We start from the raw sequence: 20,425 nt of genomic DNA on the forward strand, positions 1-20,425 counted from the left end.
TTCGGACAAGAGGGGATTGCAGTAGTTATGCAGAGATAAAAGGGTTTGTACAGGATACTCAGGTGTGGACAGATGAATCAAACAGGTCTTTCGACTAAAGAATACCACAACAAAAACGAAAATCCACCACTGCAATTTAATCTTTCAGCTGTTTTCGAATTTTACCACATGCCAAATTTTAAAGTCATATGTAAATGTCATCATCACATGGGAAATTTTTATTGTGTGTATGTGTGTGTGTGTAAATTTTGATACCTTTTCTGCAAGAAACATCGAATTACTGCACATGTTGACTGATAGCACAAAATATTCGCTGTGTTCCACTTGAAAATGGCTTAAAGTCGAAACTGCAAATTGGAATTCTGTAAATAAATAATTTTGAGTCGAAGGCATCAAATACATGTTTTTAGTATTTCGTACCTCAATCGATAGAAACGGAACATTTACAAGAACATTTTACTATCCATTTGTCTGTCTGTCTGTCTGCCTGACTGACTGTTAAAAGCCTTTATTCTCAGGAACGGGGAAACGCTTCGAGTTGAAATTTATGACACATAATTAAGGTATACGGTCCCTTGGCAGTGTAAAAAAATTGTAGCTTCAAAGTCAGTACAATCAAAAGATACGTCCATTTATGTCACATATTTCGATACTCGCAAAATGACCCATACCAACCTATGGGGAACTTCCCGTTGGCCTGGGATCACGAAATTTGGCAGTAAGCTAGATTTCACACTATAAATGAAGGAAAAATTTCCGAAAACTTCTAATTTGTAATTATATGACACGAAAAAATTTGTCATTTGCCAACTTGCTGTCTTTCTGCCCGTGCGTCTGTTAAGACTTCTTTTTCTAGGGAATGGATAGAGGTATCAAGTTGAAATTTTATGTCACATACTAAAGTTTGCACTCAATGACGCTGTATATACATTAAGCTTTTATTTTCATGCAATCAAAACATACAGCCATTTACGTCACATATTTTGACACTCGCAAACTCACTCATCAAAAATTTAGGGTACTCCCCTTTGAAGCAGAACCATGAAATTTGGCAAGGAGCAAGGTTTCATAGTACAAGTAAAGGAAAAATTCCGAAATTTGAAGATCGTTTTGCAATTGGAACTTACATTGCATTCTACATATGTCAAAAGCACAATAGAAAAATATTACTGCACGCAAACATAAAATGTAAGCTGTAGTCGTGTTTTAGCATGTCAACAAAAATATATCATTAAATCTTCTCTTTCTACCCGTAAAAGACGAAGTCCCCTGCTCGCTTTTTTTTATTGTTTTGTTTTTGTAGGCCCTTGTTTACAGGAATTACTGTAGAGATTTTGGTACGTTTCTAGAATGAAATTTTCACTCTACAGCGGAGTGTGCGCTGATATGAAACTTCCTGACAGTTTAAAACCGTGTGCCGCGAAAGGCAAAGGTCCCGAGTTCGAGTCTCGGTCCGGCACACGGTTTTAATCTTCCAGGAAGTTTCATTTTGGTACGTTATTGGAATTCCCAGGCCTGATGTCCTGCCAGTCCCGATATCGATAACAGCCAAAAACTCATTCAGATTCTTTGTTCCTAAGATGAATGAACTGTCTATTTACACACATAATTAAGTTTGTACGGGAACTTCAGTGCGCGGGTCCTACGAGCAACTGGCCAATTTAAAAAAAAAAAAAAAAAAAAAAAAAAAAAAAAAAAAAAAAAAAACTATATTGCGAAACCAAGCAAAGAAAAATTATACACCATTGCCGATTTCGATTGTTTAAATAAACCATTTTGAATGAAGCGTTAGTACCAAAATTCATCATTATGCCATAAGATAATTAAGATGAATGAAGTAAGCAAGAGGTATTGAATCTTCACTCGTTTTAGCTCTTTCTGTAGCACGAAAATTATATGCACCCTTGTTATCTCGTTCCAGACGGCAGTTCAAATAATTTGAAGGGAAGTTATTGCTTGCCAGTTATTTTTAAATTTATCGTTTACATTTAGGCCTGCATCTCCAGATTGCACTTAAGAAATTAATGACTGAGATTATATTCAGTGAATAATCCATGGTGATGTAGTGTCTTGAAGTAATTAATATAAAGTCAGGACACTTATGAACCATAACTGAATTTTAGCCTTACTTTCTTACTCTATCAAATTCTTCTGTTTGTCTTCCAAGACTGAGGGAGAAACAGCAAATCGTTAGCAGAAAAACTTAAGGTAACGCGCCATTACCACGTTTACCCGATTCGTTCTCCCAGTTCCAGAATCTAAAAATAATCTCCAAGACCTTCTGGGAACTTCACTGTCTATTTCAGTTTCACATTTCTCTTTCCTTTCCTCAGTAAACTAGCGTAGGTTCAAATCAGTGTCAGTTTTTTCTCTAGCGCTGTTAGTACAGACTCAGATGTTTACTGGCATTTATGAATATCAGGTAAACTATTACTTCATACTCTTTCGAAACATAGTTCTGGAGAAAAATGCTGTAGCTTGGGTAACTTGTGAGGACGAATCGAATCAGACTGAGGCAAAAGGAAATTTATGATTCAACTTGAGTAAAAGAATGGTTTGAAGAAAATAAATACCGACAGCCGTAATTTTATTAATTAGTTTATTTGACTAGCCTCACTGACAGCATCTTACACGTAGCTAGACTGGTCATCTAAACATTTCTGCGCATTTCTGTACGTAATGTTATGTGTGCCTCACTGCTTTTTTTAAACTAATTTGTGCCTGATTTTATTCTGAGAAGCTCAGTAATGTATATAAATACCGTAAACGTAAATGTGGTTCAAAAAGTTCTTGACGTGAAGTGAAGCGCAACTGGACAGCAAGAAACTCCTTAGCGCACAATCCCCGCAACGACAGTAGTTGTGAATCTTTGAGTATGGATTCTAAAAACAAGGCATTTGATTTATTAAAAAAAAGGAGGACTGTTAATCTGTATCTTGTGGAAAGAGGGCGTGAAGAGTAAAGTACGTGTAAGAGTTGCCAAAGATTTACGTATAGAAATCTTCTGGAAGTGAAGAATAGAAATATCTTGTTTTTGGAAAAGGAGGCGAACTTCACTGTCATCGCCGTCTATCAATCGACAGAATTGTAAGTGTACAAACTTCACTAAAATATAGGAAAAGAAATGTATTCTCTATAGTTTCCACTAAATAAGTAACAACCCCTCATAATTTGTTAATTACAGTGATTGGATTATGTTCTTGTACAATAGTATGGTGCTGAACTCCACTGACCAATTTTGATGTAGCAGGACGTGTAGCTTGAAGGAAGTTTGTGTGCCAAGCAATCTCCTTTTCTCGAGAAAGGCAGATTGCTGTTTGATCTCATTTACTTACAACAGCGGTCCCTCATGTATGAAAAGCTATGCAAACTTGGGCTCAAAGCTATCCGCAAATACGGCCAAGTAACTAACAGAGTCGTATTTTGAACCTTAAAGAACAATAACCTCCTTCAAACTGCAATACGTCACCATCTGGTGCAGAAGTTGATCATTCAAGGAGGCAGCAACCAAAATTCAGTTACCAGTTACGACTTAAAGTAAAAGTCTCAATTAAAAATCAATCTCTCTCTCTCTCTCTCTCTCTCTCTCTCTCTCTCTCTCTCTCTCTCCAAACACATATATAAATATTCATATTATTAAGATAAAAGTCATTTTATTTGTAGGCTTACAAACATGAGGCACCGAAACTGGTAGTCAAATAAAATAAATATTAAAATTATGGTTGTCAGTATTTATTTTCTAAGGGTCTTTGGCCAGCCACAGTCCCATTCTATTTAGACAAAATGGAACTATAGAAAATGATGAGTGGTTGATAGAACATGTCTTGACGTATCAGGAAATCATCAGTTTTGTAACAGAAAAAAAGGTGTGCATGGGGAGGAAACGGCCTTGCCGCAGTGGACACACCGGTTCCCGTGAGATCACCGAAGTTAAGCGCTGTCGGGTGTGGTCGGCACTTGGATGGGTGACCATCCAGGCCGCCATACGCTGTTGCCATTTCTCAGGGTGCACCCAGCCTCGTGATGCCAATTGAGGAGCTACTCGACCGAATAGTAGCGGCTTCGGTCGAGAATACCATCATAACGACCGGGAGAGCGGTGTGCTGACCCCACGCCCCTCCGATCCGCATTTTCCACTGAGGATGACACGGCGGTCGGATGGTAACGGTATACCACTCGTAGTCTGAAGACGGAGTGCTAAAAAATGGGAGGAAGGGTCCGTGGGGGAGGGGGAAGGGGCGGCAGGTCTTAAAGTTGTAGAGGGAGAATAGGATTTCGCTATACAGTAAGCAGATTCAGATGGATGTCAAGTTCCGAGATGAAGAGGACTGCACAGGATACAGTAAAGTGGAGAGCTGCATCAAACCAGCCTCAGGAGTGAAGACAATAACAATAGCATCAACAACCCCTGCATGAGCCTATTTTCCAGTGTTTCTCATAGCTACGAGTTGCAAAGTATTCTCTTCAAACCGGTAGATAAAAATTATTCGTTGCTTGAATTACCATAATTAATTAGTTTTCATTATTTGCGTCATTTATTTATTTTACCTTGTGATATCCGTTGTATTAAGTCTTTCATTCTGAGAATGGTGCGCTTCTTGTACGTCAATGACGATTGTTCGGCGATAGTCAATCTCTATTTTTAGTCAAACAACTTGAATTAAACTTCCATGAAGTTTTTCCACAATGGCGTGAATTAAAACAGCCTTTTTGGCTTATCGTGATTACCACCTTACTTGTTTATTGACGTTTGTACACTACTGGCCATTAAAATTGCTACACCAAGAAGAAATGCAGATGATAAACGGGTATTCATTGGACAAATATATTATTCTAGAACTGGCATATGATTACATTTTCACACAATTTGGGTGCATAGATTCTGAGAAATCAGTACCCAGAACAACCACCTCTTGCCGTAATAACGGCCTTCATACGCCTGGGCATTCAGTCAAACAGAGCTTGGATGGCCCGTACAGGTACAGCTGCCCATGCAGCTTCAACACGATACCACAGTTCATCAAGAGTAGTGACTGGCGTATTGTGACGAGCCAGTTGCTCGGCCACCATTGACCAGACGTTTTCAATTGGTGAGTGATCTAGAGAATGTGCTGGCCAGGGAAGCAGTCGAACATTTTCTGTGTCCAGAAAGGCCCTTACAGGACGTGCAACATGCGGTCGTGCATTATCCTGCTGAAATGTAGGGTTTCACAGGGGTCGAATGAAGGGTAGAGCCACTGGTCGTAGCACATCTGAAAGGTAACGTCCACTGTTCAAAGTGCCGTCAATGCAAACAAGAGGTGACCGAGACGTGTAACCAATGGCACCCCATACCATCACGCAGGGTGATACGCCAGTATGGCGACGACGGATACAAGCTTCCAATGTGCGTTCACCGCGATGTCGCCAAACACGGATGCGACCATCGTGATGCTGTAAACAGAACTTGGATTCATCCGAAAAAATGACGTTTTGCCATTCGTGCACCCAGGTCCGTCGCTGAGTGCACCATCGCAGGCGCTCCTGTCTGTGATGCAGGGGTCAAGGGTAACAGCAGCCGTGGTCTCAGAGCTGATAGTCCATGCTGCTGCAAACGTCGTCGAACTGTTCGTGCAGATGGTTGTTGTCTTGCAAACGTCCCCATCTGTGGACTCAGGGATCGAGGCGTGGCTGCACGATCCGTTACAGCCATGCGGATAAGATGCCTGTCATCTCGACTGCTAGTGATACGAGGCTGTTGGGATTCAGCAGGGCGTTCCATATAACCGTCCTGAATCCACCGATTGCATAATCTGGTAACAGCCATGGATCTCGACCAAGGCGAGCAGCAATGTCGCGATACGATAAATCGCAATCGCGACAGCCTACAATCCGAACTTTATCAAAGTCGAAAACGTGATGGTACGCATTTCTCCTCCTTACATGAGGCACAACAACAACGTTTCACCAGGCAACGCCTGTCAACTGCTGTTTGTGTATGAGAAATCGGTTGGAAACTTTTCCCATGCCAGCACGTTGTCGGTGTCGCCACCGCCGCCAGCCTTCTGTGAATGCTGTGAAAAGCTAATCATTTGCATGTCACAGCATCTTCTTCCTGTCGTTTAAAGTTCACGTCTGTAGCACGCCATCTCCGTGGTATAGCACTTTTAACGGCCAGTATTGTATTTTACAATTTAGCCGTTACATAGTAGTATGATAGCACATACATGAACAGTGCTTTTTTTTCTTCATACAAAAAAGGTGGGTACCATTAACTAAAAATGTAAATGTTGTGTGATTAGGGCCTCCCGTTGGGTATACAGTTCGCCAGGTGCCAATCTTTCGATCTGACGCCACTTCGGCGACTTGCGCGTCGATGGGGATGAAATGATGATGATTAGAACAACACAACACCGACTCACTGTGCGGAGAAAATCTCCGACCCAGCCGGGAATAGAACCCGCGCTGACCACTCAGCTTCCGGGGGTGGTTGTCCCGTTAGCTGAATACATGGCAGTGTGAAACGCTCGCAAAATATCGGTAACTCTAGTTCTAATAAAATTTTACCCCGTGTCATTCCTGCGTACAATTTCTAGGGTTCTTCTAAACAATTTGAGCATCCATAAATAGTAGAGACTAGCAGATTCATGCTGGTGTTCTTCGCAGCAAGGAGATTTCGCACAAGAGAGCTGCGTAGGACCTATATCCCAAACGCATTCTATTTAACGAGGTGATCATTGTGTTGTACCTAAAAAATATGGTTGAACAAGTTGGTATTGATGGCTGAATGGTGGCATAATGTCTATCCTTACCCGTTTGTGATAAATTACTACCGCGTTGATCATTTTTCGTTGATGATGTTCACACTGATACAAAATTTTCAAAATACAGTTCTCGCCTTCGATTATTTAACCATAAAAAATCACAATTTCAATTTCATCCTTAAACCATTTGCAAGTGGAACACAGAGAAAATTTCGTACTTCAGACCATCTCAGTATTTAAAAATAGCGACATCTACAGGGGGAGGCCCAACTCCATTGCCAAAATGCTAGAGGTTATTCTGGGATCTATTCAGAGTATTTTGGTTTTTATGACCTTTCAGAAAAGTGATTAGTAACATTTGACTCTTCGGAGATGATGCAGTTGTCTGTGAAGTACTGTCTGAAAAAAAATTATTGCAGTAATAGTCAGACCTTGATAAAATTTTAATGTGGTACACAGATTGGCAGCTTGCACTAAATGTCCAAAAATGTAGAACTTCGCAGTTTACAAATATACTATCCTATGACTACAATATGAGTTACAGGTGGAAGAAACGATTAGTCTAATTAAAGCGGACAGAGATATCTAAGCAATCATTCTTCCAGCTCTCCGTACGTAAATGGAAAAGGAAGAAACCTTACGACGGGAAATACCCTCTGCCATACACTTCACAGTAATTTTCAGAATATAGAAGCAGATGTGGATATCAAGAAAAACGTTTTCGCAGGAAATCGTTTCATTGTTTCCCAAAGCATTCATCTATAAAATATAGCTTCACATATTTGCAAGTGTTGGAACCAATCCTGGGGCGATTTATTAATCTCTCGTGTCGGAATCTGCACATTATGGTTTCGGAGTCAACAGCTTCCTGAAGTGATGAAAATCGCTGTAACACTCCTTTTTTGTTTAACGTAAGAGAACAGGAAGATGTCGTTGCGGGGAAAATCTGGCAACTATCGGGTAATAAGATATGAATTTGATATTTTTCTCCATCAAATAATAATCTAGCAACAATCATCACCCTCCCCGCCCCTCCCCCCCCCCCCCCCCCCCCCCCCCCGCTCCCTCGCCCAGGACACTCGATTCCTTAATACACTCCTGGAAATGGAAAAAAGAACACATTGACACCGGTGTGTCAGACCCACCATACTTGCTCCGGACACTGCGAGAGGGCTGTACAAGCAATGATCACACGCACGGCACAGCGGACACACCAGGAACCGCGGTGTTGGCCGTCGAATGGCGCTAGCTCCGCAGCATTTGTGCACCACCGCCGTCAGTGTCAGCCAATTTGCCATGGCATACGAAGCTCCATCGCAGTCTTTAACACTGGTAGCATGCCGCGACAGCGTGGACGTGAACCGTATGTGCAGTTGACGGACTTTGAGCGAGGGCGTATAGTGGGCATGCGGGAGGCCGGGTGGACGTACCGCCGAATTGCTCAACACGTGGGGCGTGAGGTCTCCACAGTACATCGATGTTGTCGCCAGTGGTCGGCGGAAGGTGCACGTGCCCGTCGACCTGGGACCGGACCGCAGCGACGCACGGATGCACGCCAAGACCGTAGGATCCTACGCAGTGCCTTAGGGGACCGCACCGCCACTTCCCAGCAAATTAGGGACACTGTTGCTCCTGGGGTATCTGCGAGGACCATTCGCAACCGTCTCCATGAAGCTGGGCTACGGTCCCGCACACCGTTAGACCGTCTTCCGCTCATGCCCAAACATCGTGCAGCCAGCCTCCAGTGGTGTCGCGACAGGCGTGAATGGAGGGACGAATGGAGACGTGTCGTCTTCAGCGATGAGAGTCGCTTCTGCCTTGGTGCCAATGATGGTCGTATGCGTGTTTGGCGCCGTGCAGGTGAGCGCCACAATCAGAACTGCATACGACCGAGGCACACAGGGCCAACACCCGGCATCATGGTGTGGGGAGCGATCTCCTACACTGGCCGTACACCTCTGGTGATCGTCGAGGGGACACTGAATAGTGCACGGTACATCCAAACTGTCATCGAAACCATCGTTCTACCATTCCTAGACCGGCAATGGAACTTGCTGTTCCAACAGGACAATGCACGTCCTCGTGTATCCCGTGCCACCCAACGTGCTCTAGAAGGTGTAAGTCAACTACCCTGACCAGCAAGATCTCCGGATCTGTCCCCCTTTGAGCATGTTTGGGACTGGATGAAGCGTCGTCTCACGCGGTCTGCGCGTCCAGCACGAACGCTGGTCCAACTGAGGCGCCAGGTGGAAATGACATAGCAAGCCGTTCCACAGGACTACACCCAGCATCTCTACGATCGTCTCCATGGGAGAATAGCAGCCTGCATTACTGCGAAAGGTGGATATACACTGTACTAGTGCCGACATTGTGCATAATCTGTTGCCTGTGTCTATGTGCCTGTGGTTCTGTCCGTGTGATCATGTGATGTATCTGACCCCAGGAATGTGTCAATAAAGTTTCCCCTTCCTGGGACAATGAATTCACGGTGTTCTTATTTCAATTTCCAGGAGTGTAGTTCGCACTGTCATGCATAAAAATCTCATCTACTAACTATGTGTCAACAATAATACTTCAACCACTTTCAGTGGTATGCATGGATACTATCTGGAAAATGAATTGCGAATATAGAGGTAAGGAAGTAATGAAATAAAATGTCGTGCCTGATACTGCCGTTCTATTGCGTGAACAGCGAAACTGTACCAAAGAATAATTTTTTTCCATTCATAATTTTGTGTAGAAGAATATAACAATTCCAATCCCAAATAAAGCAGGTGTTGACAAATGTGAAAATTACCGAAGTATCAGCTTAATAAGCCACGACTGCAAAATACTAACACGAATTCTTTGCAGACGAATGGAGAAACTGGTAGAAGCCGACCTCGGGGAAGATCAGTTTGGATTCCGTAGAAATGTTCGAACACATGAGGCTGTACGGACCTTCCGACTGATCTTAGAAAATAGATTAAGGAAAGGAAAACCTACGTTTCTAGCATTTGAAGAATTAGGGAAAGCTTTTGACAATGTTGACTGGAATACTCTCTTTCAAATTCTGAAGGTGGCAGGGGTAAAATACAGGGAGCGAAAGGCTATTTACAATTTGTATAGAAACCAGATGGCAGTTATAAGAGTTGAGGGGCATGAAAGGGAAGCAGTGGTTGGGAAGGGATTGAGACAGGGTTGTAGTCTCTCCCCGATGTTATTCAATCTGTATAATGAGCAAGCAGTGAAGGAAACAAAAGAATAATTCGGAGCCGGTATTGAAATCCATGGAGAAGAAATAAAATCTTTGAGGTTCGCCGATGACATTGTAATTCTGTCGGAGGCCGCAAAAGACCTGGAAGAGCAGCTGAACGGAATGGACAGTGTCTTGAAAGGAGGATATAAGATGAACATCAACAAAAGCAAAACGAGGATAATGGAATGTAGTCGATTTAATTCGGGTGATGCTGAGGGAATTAGATTACGAAATGAGACACTTAAAGTAGTAAAGGAGTTTTGTTATTTGGGGAGCAAAATAACTGATGACGGTCGAAGTAGAGAGGATATAAAATGTAGACTGGCGATGGCAAGGAAAGCGTTTCTGAAGAAGGGAAATTTGTTAACATCGAGTATAGATGTAAGTGTCAGGAAGTCGTTTCTTAAAGTATTTGTATGTAGTGTAGCCATGTATGGAAGTGAAAAGTGGACGATAAATAGTTTAGACTAGAAGAGAATAGAAGCTTTCGAAATGTGGTGTTACAGAATAATGCTGAAGATTAGATGGGTAGATGACATAACTAATGAGGTATTGAACAGAATTGGAGAGAAGAGAAATTTGTGGCACAACTTGACTAGAAGAAGGGATCGGTTGGTAGGGCATATTCTGAGGCATCAAGGGATCACCAATTTAGCATTGGAGGGCAGCGTGGAGGGTAAAAATCGTAGAGGGAGACCAAGAGATGAATACACCAAGCAGATTCAGAAGGATGTAGGTTGCAGTAGGTACTGGGAGATGAAGCAGCTTGCACTGGATATTGTAGGATGGTGTGCTGCATCAAACCAGTCTCTGGACTGAAGACAACAACAACAACAACAACAATAATAATTTTGTGTGTGGAGTGCAGGGAGAAAAGTTTATAAAGGGTTTCGGGTTATGACTAAAGTTTGTTGGAAGCCCCTAGCGCTTTCGTTCTCAAATACTGTATGAAGAAACTCTGAATTCTCTGCCTATCGTGCGGCATGACGCCTCAAGACACATATTGCTCCTAACTTTAATACTTGATTAATTGTAATAAACCTTTATCGTAAGATTATACCTTCTAACATTTAGACTGTAACAGCGGTATAAAATTTTAAATTCCGTCAATAATTAAGTGAAATGTTGAAAAATGCTTCAAATGGCTCTGAGCACTATGGGACTTAACATGTGAGGTCATCAGTCCCCTAGACTTAGAACTACTTAAACCTAACTAACCTAAGGACATCACACACATCCATGCCCGACTCAGGATTCGAACCTGCGACCGTAGCGGTCACGCGGTTCGAGACTGAAGCGCCTAGAACTGCACGGCCACCCCGGCAGCGAAATACTGAAAATCAATTTTTGTTGCCCCTGGCATCCGTTACCTAGGCAACCTGCAACTAGGAATTGGACCGCGAACGGGGTGAGCCATTTAGTAGTATAGACAACAAAAACGTTTCGTCTGTGTTACGATGTTGTATACGGATTTTGCATTTTCTTTCAAAATTTTTGAATGTTTCCGACACAAGCTCTACGGGCTGTTTTCGAGCTTCGGTCAAGTTACATGCATTCAATAAGGCACCAATATGTTTCGCTAAAGTGCATGCGCGATCTAAAGTACTGCAGTTTTCGATAAACTTACCTAATAGTGCCGCCATCGAACACCACCTGGATGGGAAGGCCGCAAAACTGTGATAACTAGAAGTTGTGACGCCAGCGAGAAGCGACGAAAGTAGTTTATGGCATGACACACTACACTGGCAACAGCATAATACATTGTTAAAATATAGGATGCAAACATAATAAAATAATGTAAATTGAACATTGGCACATAAAAATAAATGTAAAACTATATTACAAAACAATAAGATCGCATAAAGTTCAGATTCCAGTATTTTCAGCAATCACAATTCCACACTTAGATTGTGCGGCTACTCTACAGCTTGAGGTGTTGCCTTCAGGAAGTTGTATCGGTGGACGCCCTCATTGGACACTCACTGAGGATGTGGTGGATGGTTTGTTCTTTGACACCACAGTAGCACGCAGGGTCAGGTCTCAAGTTCCATCTGTACATTCAGGATACGCATCGGCCATGACCTGTATGTATTCTGTTACCCAGGTTTTCCTTGGGATGTGAAAGCCCCCTGGATGGTTGGGAGTCTCAAATAAAGTATACCTAATTGGATCGACTCTGTTTCTCCAGTCCCTTCGCCAGATTTCAACGCCAGTTGTATCGGTGAACGCCCTCATTGGACACTCGCTGACGATGTGGTCGATGGTTTGTTCTTTGGCACCACAGTAGCACGTAGGGTCAGGTCTCAAGTTCCATCTGTACATTCAGGATACGCATCGGCCATGACCTGTATGTATTCTGTTACCCAGGTTTTCCTTGCGATGTGAAAGCCCGCTGGATGGTTGGGAGTCTCAAATAAAGTATACCATCTTGGATCGACTCTGTTTCTCCAGTCCCTTCGCCAGATTTCAACGCCAATGTAGTTTTGGCTCAGAAGTTGCTGTGCAGTGTTCCCCGGAAGATTTATGGATCTGAGTCTTCTAAATAATGTAAGGCCCTGGTAGATTGGTAGTGCTGTATTCCTGCAGATCTTTTTAAACTCTGTTATTAGCATGTTGCATCGTCGTATATAAGGCGGTTCGATGTTGCTGAGGACTGGTAGACAGTAGAGTGGAGTGGCTCTAATAGCTCCAGCACTTATTCGCATCGGCTGATTTAGCACCACATCTACTTTTCCCATGTGTGGACTGTTTAGCTGCACCGATGTGCAGTATTCAGCTGTTGACCAAGCTTAGAGTGGTGATATGGAGTGTCTCTGGACCAGCTCCCCAGGTCGTTCCCGCTAATTTGCGGAGGATGTTGTTTTGGAATTTCAGTTTTGCGGCCAGGTGTGACAGGTGTTTTTTATAACAGAGTGCGATCCAATGTTATGGCCAGATATTTTGGATGGGAATTATAAGGAAGCGCAGTACCATTGAGAGAGATCTGCAGAGGTGTTCCAGCCAACCTATTATTTAGCAGAAGCATGAGGTCTCCGTTTTAAGTGCACTTGGGATTAGTCGCCATTTCCTGGAGTATTTAGGCGCCGGTTCCAGATCTTAGGTGAGAGTCTGTTCAAGAGCAGTCATATTAGTATGTTGGCATGCAAGAGTGATGTCATCTGCGTAAATAAATTTTCTGGAGGGGGTAGTTCGTTGGTCGGCTACATAGAGATTGAACAGCAGAGGCGCAAGCACTGGTCCTTGGGGGAGACCACTACTCAGAAGTTTTGATTTACTGAAAGAGCCACCCATTGAGATCTACAAGACTCTATTTGACAACATGTTCTCTAAAAGAGACGTCATCGTTTTACATCTAGTAGCTTTTAGGAACTTATATGTTACACCCTCTTTTCAGACAGAATCATATGCTGCTGTCAAACCGACGAAAACCGCACCAGTTTTCAGGCGTTGTTCACAGCCCCGCTCAATGAACGTTGTTAATGCTAGGAACATGATCCTCACAGTTTCGATTGGGTCTGAAGCCGGCTTGGTCGATCGGCAGAGATTCCAGTATGATTGAATTTAATCTGTTGTAAAGGAGACGCTCAAGTTTGTATGCTACACGTTAGGTGGGTCTATAGCTTTCTGGTTTATCGACTGGCTTTTTTGGTTTGGGGATAGCAATGATCTTTGCCCTCTTGAATCCCTCTTAACCGTCACATCGCTAAACACTTCCTGCACTTCCAGCACAGACCAATCTTTCTTGAGGTGGCCATACAGATCCCCGTGATCCTTCCGCCTCCATTGCCCCAGTGGAATTTCTCCAAAGTTGACTGGTCTGGCATTTCTAGACCTGGACTTTAATATACGATTCCTACCCACTCATCCTCAGCATTACCAAAAATTTGTTTTTATAAAGACCGCTAAAAAGCATATTTCTAGGGGTATCACAAAGCAGTATATACCAGGATGGAATGAAGCTAGTGAACGGCTGTATGAGGACTACGAGAAGACGAAGCTAGGAGGGTCAAGTTGAGGAACACCATTGAAAAATTGCGTTTAGACGTTCTAGCAGGAAAGCATCGAGCCTTCTGAAAGAACTAGGAGCTAATTCACATGTACCATAAACGAAAGCAAGTATTACAAAAATGGTTCAAATGGCTCTGAGCACTATGGGACTTAACTGGTGTGGTCATCAGTTCCCTTGACCTTAGAACTACTTAAACCTAACTAACTTAAGGACATCACACAACACCCAGCCATCACGAGGCAGAGAAAATCCCTGATCCCACCGGGAATCGAACCCGGGAACCCGGGCGCGGGAAGCAAGAACGCTACCACACGACCACGAGATGCGGGCGAAACCAAGTATTACACCAGGCCAAATTGCCAACAATATAGTCAAACGATCCAATTAAGAGTTTAGTCCGATCTCTACCCATACTATTTCACACGAACTATCTACTTCAATATCGCTACAAGGCAAACTACCTCTGACAGCAATAAATACTCCAACTGTATTTAATCTAAAATAGTTTGAAAATATGTCGGCTGAATTTATTTGCGACTTCAGCCAGCTTTCTGTACCTACGACTATTTGAGCGCCAGTGCTTTCTATTAGGGCTTGGAGCTCTGGTTCTTTCCCAACAGAGCTACGACAATTTACAATACCAATCGTTTCTAGAGCTAGCTCACTGTGTTTTACCTGCCCCCTTTTGGACGGACGCCCTCTCTGTGGTTTCCTGGGATCTTCTAACCTAAAAAATCGTCCAGTCCCTTCGACACAGCCCCCGCTACCCGTGTAGCCACTTCCTGTGTCTAATGGACTACTGACCTATTACCTATTACGCGGAAACACACCACCCGATGGCGCAAGTCAAGAAATCTGCAGCCTACACGGTCAAAGAACCTCCTGAGCCTCTGATCGAGACCCTCCACTCGGCTCTGCACCGAAGGTCCACAGTCGGTTCTATCGATGCTCCTGCAGATGGTGAGCTCCGCCTTAATCTCGCAAGTAAGACTGGCAGTCTTTATCATTTCCGCTAGCCACGCGAAACCAAAGAGAGCCTAATCCGATCCAAAGCGACACACGTCATTGGTACCGATATGGGCCACCACGTGCAGGTAGTTGCACCCTTTACTCTTCATGGAATCCGGAAGCACCATATCCACATCCGGAATGACTCCCCCCAGTATGCACACTGGCTTCCTTCCCCTCCTTGGCAGCCATGTTCCTAAGGGGCCCTATTAAGCGCCTGACGTTTGAGTTCCCAACTACCAGCAAACCCAACCTCTATGGATACCCAGAACTTGCGGGCCGAGAAGCGGCCTCTGGAGCAGGGTGGGCGACTGCTTCCGGCTCAGAAACATCGTTTTAGTTGTTCATCGTGAAAAATTGTAATTGAGTCTGCCCTTGTGGGGCGCCAGCAGTTCCAGTATTTCTTGATTGGTCATTTGTTTTAAATGTTCGTGTTACAAAGTTGTAATTGAGCCTGCCCTGGTGGTGGCCATTGTTGTATGCTTGCGTGGGACCAGTGGTAACTGATTTACATTTCAGGTCTTATCACGCCAAAGTAATGATGTGTGTAATGTATTGACAGGAAGTGTGGGCAAGACTTATGTGTGAAACGAAATAAGACTGCAAGATTAGGGCTCTGTAAACCCATTGAGGTAGCAGCGGATGAATTCCAATGCTGCAGATTTGTTCTTAAGTAATTACCTTTTGTAATTGAACAGTTCACGTCTCTTAATTTAGCGTTCGTCTGAAGGAATTTTGCACCTAAACTTATGAAATTGTTCGGTACTCCTGTACAGTAAATGAGCAAATTTTAAATTGCGGCACGAGAAAAGCTGGTGTGTACAAAACTTCTCATAAGGGGGTCCCGCTGGAATTTGTTGTGTGTATTTCAAGTGCTTTTGATAAACTGTATTTATCTGAATACTGTTTTTAAAAATGGCTCTGAGCACTATGGGACTTAACTTCTGAGGTCATCAGTCCCCTAGAACTTAGAACTACTTAAACCTAACTAACCTAAGGACATCACACACGTCCATGCCCGAGGCAGGATTCGAACCTGCCACCGTAGTGGTCGCGCGATTCCAGACTGTAGCGCGTAGAACCGCTCGACCACTTCGGCCGGCGACACAACTGTCATCTCCGGTATTTTACTCTTGATCTTGGATCATTGTATGGACAGGGTGTTTCAAAAATAATATATGTATTTCTAATACATGTAATTATTAAACTTTAAGACATACGAATATGAAACTGTACACACACATTTACGAACCGCTCTGGTTCAGATTACAGATGTTCAATATGTTCTCCATCAGTGACAAGAACAATATCACATCGATACTCAAATTTCTACCATATTCGGGCAAGCATGTCCTTCGTCACTGATGTTATGACAGTACGAATCTGGTTCTTCAACTCTTCCAGGTTCTGTGGAAGTGGTGGTAGGTAAACGTTGTCTTTAACGCAAACCCACAGAAAGAATTCAGAGGGTGTCAAATCCGGTGACCGTGAAGCCCAGCTAAGACATGCTAAGTCGCCAGCTCCTTGACGACCAATCTAACGGTTCGGTAGAGTTCCATTCAGATATTCACGCACTCGGCGACTCAAGTGATGCGGTGCCACGCCTTTTTGAACAATGAAGTTGGCTTCGTGCAGCCTCGGAAACAACCAGTTTCGTAACATAGCGAGATACTGCTGACCGTTAACCATGTTTTCATCAAAGCAGAATGGGCCGGAAACAGATGATCGGGATATCGCACGAAACGCATTGACTTTGGCCGAATCTCGTACATGTTCAATGGCTGTATGTGGGTTCTGTAGGCCCCAAATTCAAGCATTGTGTTTGTTTACCTGGCCACTAAATGTTCAAATGTGTGTGAATTCGTAAGGGACCAAACTGCTGAGGTCATCGGTCCCTAAGCCTATACACTACTTAATCTAACTCAAACTAACTTGCGCTAAGGACAACAGACACACCACTAAATGGAAAGTCGCTTCATCACTGAACACGATGCGTTGTACGAAAGTGTTATCATTGTCAATAGCATCAAGAATCTCGTTACAAGATGCCACACATTTGCGTTTGTCATCAGGACGCAGAGCTTGTAACAGCTGTAACTCGTACGGCTTCATAAGCAACCGAAGTCTCAAAACACGCCAAATTGTTGTAGACAGTTGTAACTCCCGACTGGCATGACGGGTTGATGTTGAAGGAGTACATTGGAAAGCAGTTTGAATTCGTGCAACATTTTCTTCGGGAACACGAGGGCAGCCAGGACTCTTTCCTTTACACACACATCCTGTATCTAGAAACTGCCGATGCCATCTGCGAATATTCCACCCATTCCGAGGATCAATTTTCCTACCTCAACCTGAAACGTGTTTGCACTGTAATCACAGTATTGCACTTCGCAAACTCGAGAACACACAATGATTTCTGCTCCGGAGTAGCGATTTTAAACATACGACTGTTACCAAGCAAAACAGAAGACAATTGACATTTAGCGGCTATTAATAAGAGGGTGAGTCAAATTAAAACCTTAAATTTGTAATAACAAATCGAAATTTTGCGCTGTTATCCTGTAAGTTGCCCAGCGTGATATAAACAGCGTGCAGAATGGCCTGTAGGTGACAGCATAGTGCAGATGCACACATACCGTCGCAGCATCAGTATAAAGATGGCCGCCCAACTTGCGACTTGCGTTCTGTTATTCGATTTTTGCGTAATGAAGGTGAGAAACCTATTGAAATTCAACGACGAATGAAGGTTCAGTACGGTGATGCATGTTTGACTCAGCAGCAAGTCTACGAATGTAGTTGGAAGTCCGCAAATGGTGTGACTTCAGTGAGAGGTGCTCCTCGTCCAGGTCAGGCACAAAGAGTTGTGACTCGACAGAACATTGCAGCAGTTGAAGCCACAGTGAAGGAAAATCGCCGCGTGACACTGAATGACATTGCAGCATGTTTACAGATTAGTCATGGGTGAGCACACCACATTGTGCACGATGTGCTCCAGTTTCACAAAGTGTCTGCAAGAAGGGTGCCACGGCAGCTGACTACTGAAATGAGAGAACGATGTGTTCATGCTCGTGAAGAATTTCTTCGGCGCTTTGAACGAGAAGGTGATGGCTTCCTTGCAAGAATCGTTACTGGGGACGAAACCTGGGTTCACTTCCACCAACCGGAAACTAAGAGAGCGAACAAGGAATGGCGCCATTCCTCATCACCAAAACCAAAGAACTTTCGAACAGAACCATCAGTAGGGAAGGTTATGCTGACTCTCTTTCGGGACGAAAAAGGCGTCATTTTGGAGCATTACATGCCTAGAGGACCACTGTCACCAGGCATCATACACAGACCTCCTAAAAAATCATCTGCGGCCTGCAATCAAGTCAAAGCGACGTGAATTGCTGTCAGCAGGTGTCCTTTTGCAACATAACAATGGAAGGCCCCACACTGCCCGTACAACAGTTGCAACAATCACAGACCTGCATTTTGAGTGTCTTCCTCATCCAGCATACTCACCAGACCTTGTCGCAAAGTGTTTTCCATATTTTTGGACCACTCAAAGACGCAATGGGAGGAAAGAAGTTCCGTTCTGATGAAGAGCTACGCCACGCTGTGCATGAGTGGTTGCGCGGACTACCAAAAGAATTTTTTTCTAAAGGAATTTATGCACTTTGTAAGCGCTGAAGGACTTGCATTGAGCGTGGGGGAGACTATGTTGAAAAGTGATACAGCTTTGTACCTCTTCTGCACAATAAATAATATTTTTTTTTTTTTAATTTAAGATTTCCATTTGACTCACACTCGTATAAACTAGACTATGTATTCATGTCTCCAATATCCGGGCTGCGGCACAGTGATCGATACTTTGGACAAATCATGCTCTGTAATACGTATATTCTTTTGAAACACCCAGTTAAGAGTAAGTCATGTAATGGCTACCCTTTGGAACAAGAAAAGAATAAAAAAGGTAGGACAATGCGTTTTTAATGACCGTTGAGAAAGAGTTGTTTTTTAATAAATTTGTTTTAAAGGGTGTCTGAGTTAATGTTAGCCCGTCACCTTACCACTCCTTAATAACTCCTACCATACCAGATTGTATCAGCGGGACGGTTCACCTTTGTCACAGAGGAGCATCTGTGGTGTACAGTGGCATTCCTGAAATGGGCTGGATGCCCAGCCTTTTCAGGCGGTCGCACTGAAGCACTTGGAAGTAAACAACATCAGTGGCATAGCGTTAAGAGTTGCTTTGAGTACACTGCGGTGCTCAACATAATTTCCGGATTGTGTCTTGTTATATAGGATTCTTATAATAATATCGTTCTCTGTAGGCTTTTCATTCGCTTCGTGTCTTCCATGGTTGCGTTAAGTGAAAATCGGTGGTGTGTTTAGAAGCTAGTGTTGCTCGTCGTATAGTCGTTACGTGTTGTCTTGGATCCATTCCAGTGCTTTAAATAATTTCCTGGTTGCGTCCGTTTAAGAGTGTTGTTAGAAAATATCGTGCCTTTATAATTCTCGCTCACTTCCTCTCTGCTACTACGTACGTTCAACGAGCTTGTATCGTATTATTCTACGTTCTGCCTGACGTCTGAAAGCTAGCTGCCCACCTCACTGAAAGTAAGTTTTTACTGATCACTATTTTATTATAGTTTAAGTGCGTTTAGTGCTTTTTAGTTTAATGTACGAGGGTTGGAACTTTAACAGTGGCAACTATTTATTTACAGCACGTACAAAATAGATACGTGTTTCATAGTTTTACTGACCTTCAAAGTAGTCACCAGCATTATGTACAATCCGCTGCCAGCGATGTGAAAGTCGTAGGATACTCTTACCAGTGCCAGTTGTGTTGATAGTTCAAGCGGCGCGGTCTATTGCCCGACGAATTTGTAGCAGCTCTGAAGCAAATGCCCCGAAGTGTTTGATTCAGGTTAGAAATCGAGTTAAACTCACTAGGGCTTAATTCGGGGGAGTGCAGTAGGTGGTATAGCACTTAGCAGCCCCATCAGTCAAACAAATCAGTAACAGCTTGTACTGTACGTGCTTGAGCATTGTCCTGCAAAATGATGGTCAGGTCCTGCAGAAAGTGTCATCACTTCTGTCTCTAAGCTGGTCGTAGGCTGTGTTCCAAAAATGAACAGCATAGAGACAGAAGTCGTGACGCGTTCTGCAGGACCGGACCATCTTGCAGGACAATGCTCAAGCACGTACAGTGCAAGCTGTTACTGATTTATTTGACTGATGGGGCTGCTAAGTGCTATACCACCTACTGCACTCCGCTGACTGAAGCCCTCGTGAGTTAAACTCGATTTCTAAACTGAAGGAAACACCTCACCGCATCGCTTCAGAATTGCTACAAATTCATCGGGCTATAGGCCGCACACAACTGGCACTGCTAAGAGTATCCTGCGACTTCCACATCGCTGGCAACGGGTTATGCACAAT

The 20,425-nt window shown here is 43.5% G+C and overlaps 1 pseudogene; it reads left to right on the forward strand.

Annotated features, from left to right (window-relative positions):
- The first annotated feature begins 3,879 nt into the window (after positions 1 to 3,879).
- On the forward strand, positions 3,880 to 3,997 carry LOC126293785 (5S ribosomal RNA; annotated as a pseudogene).
- The last annotated feature ends 16,428 nt before the right edge of the window (positions 3,998 to 20,425 follow it).

Source organism: Schistocerca gregaria, chromosome 10, assembly GCF_023897955.1.
Source record: "Schistocerca gregaria isolate iqSchGreg1 chromosome 10, iqSchGreg1.2, whole genome shotgun sequence".
In the NCBI taxonomy this organism is placed as follows: Eukaryota; Metazoa; Arthropoda; class Insecta; order Orthoptera; family Acrididae; genus Schistocerca; species Schistocerca gregaria.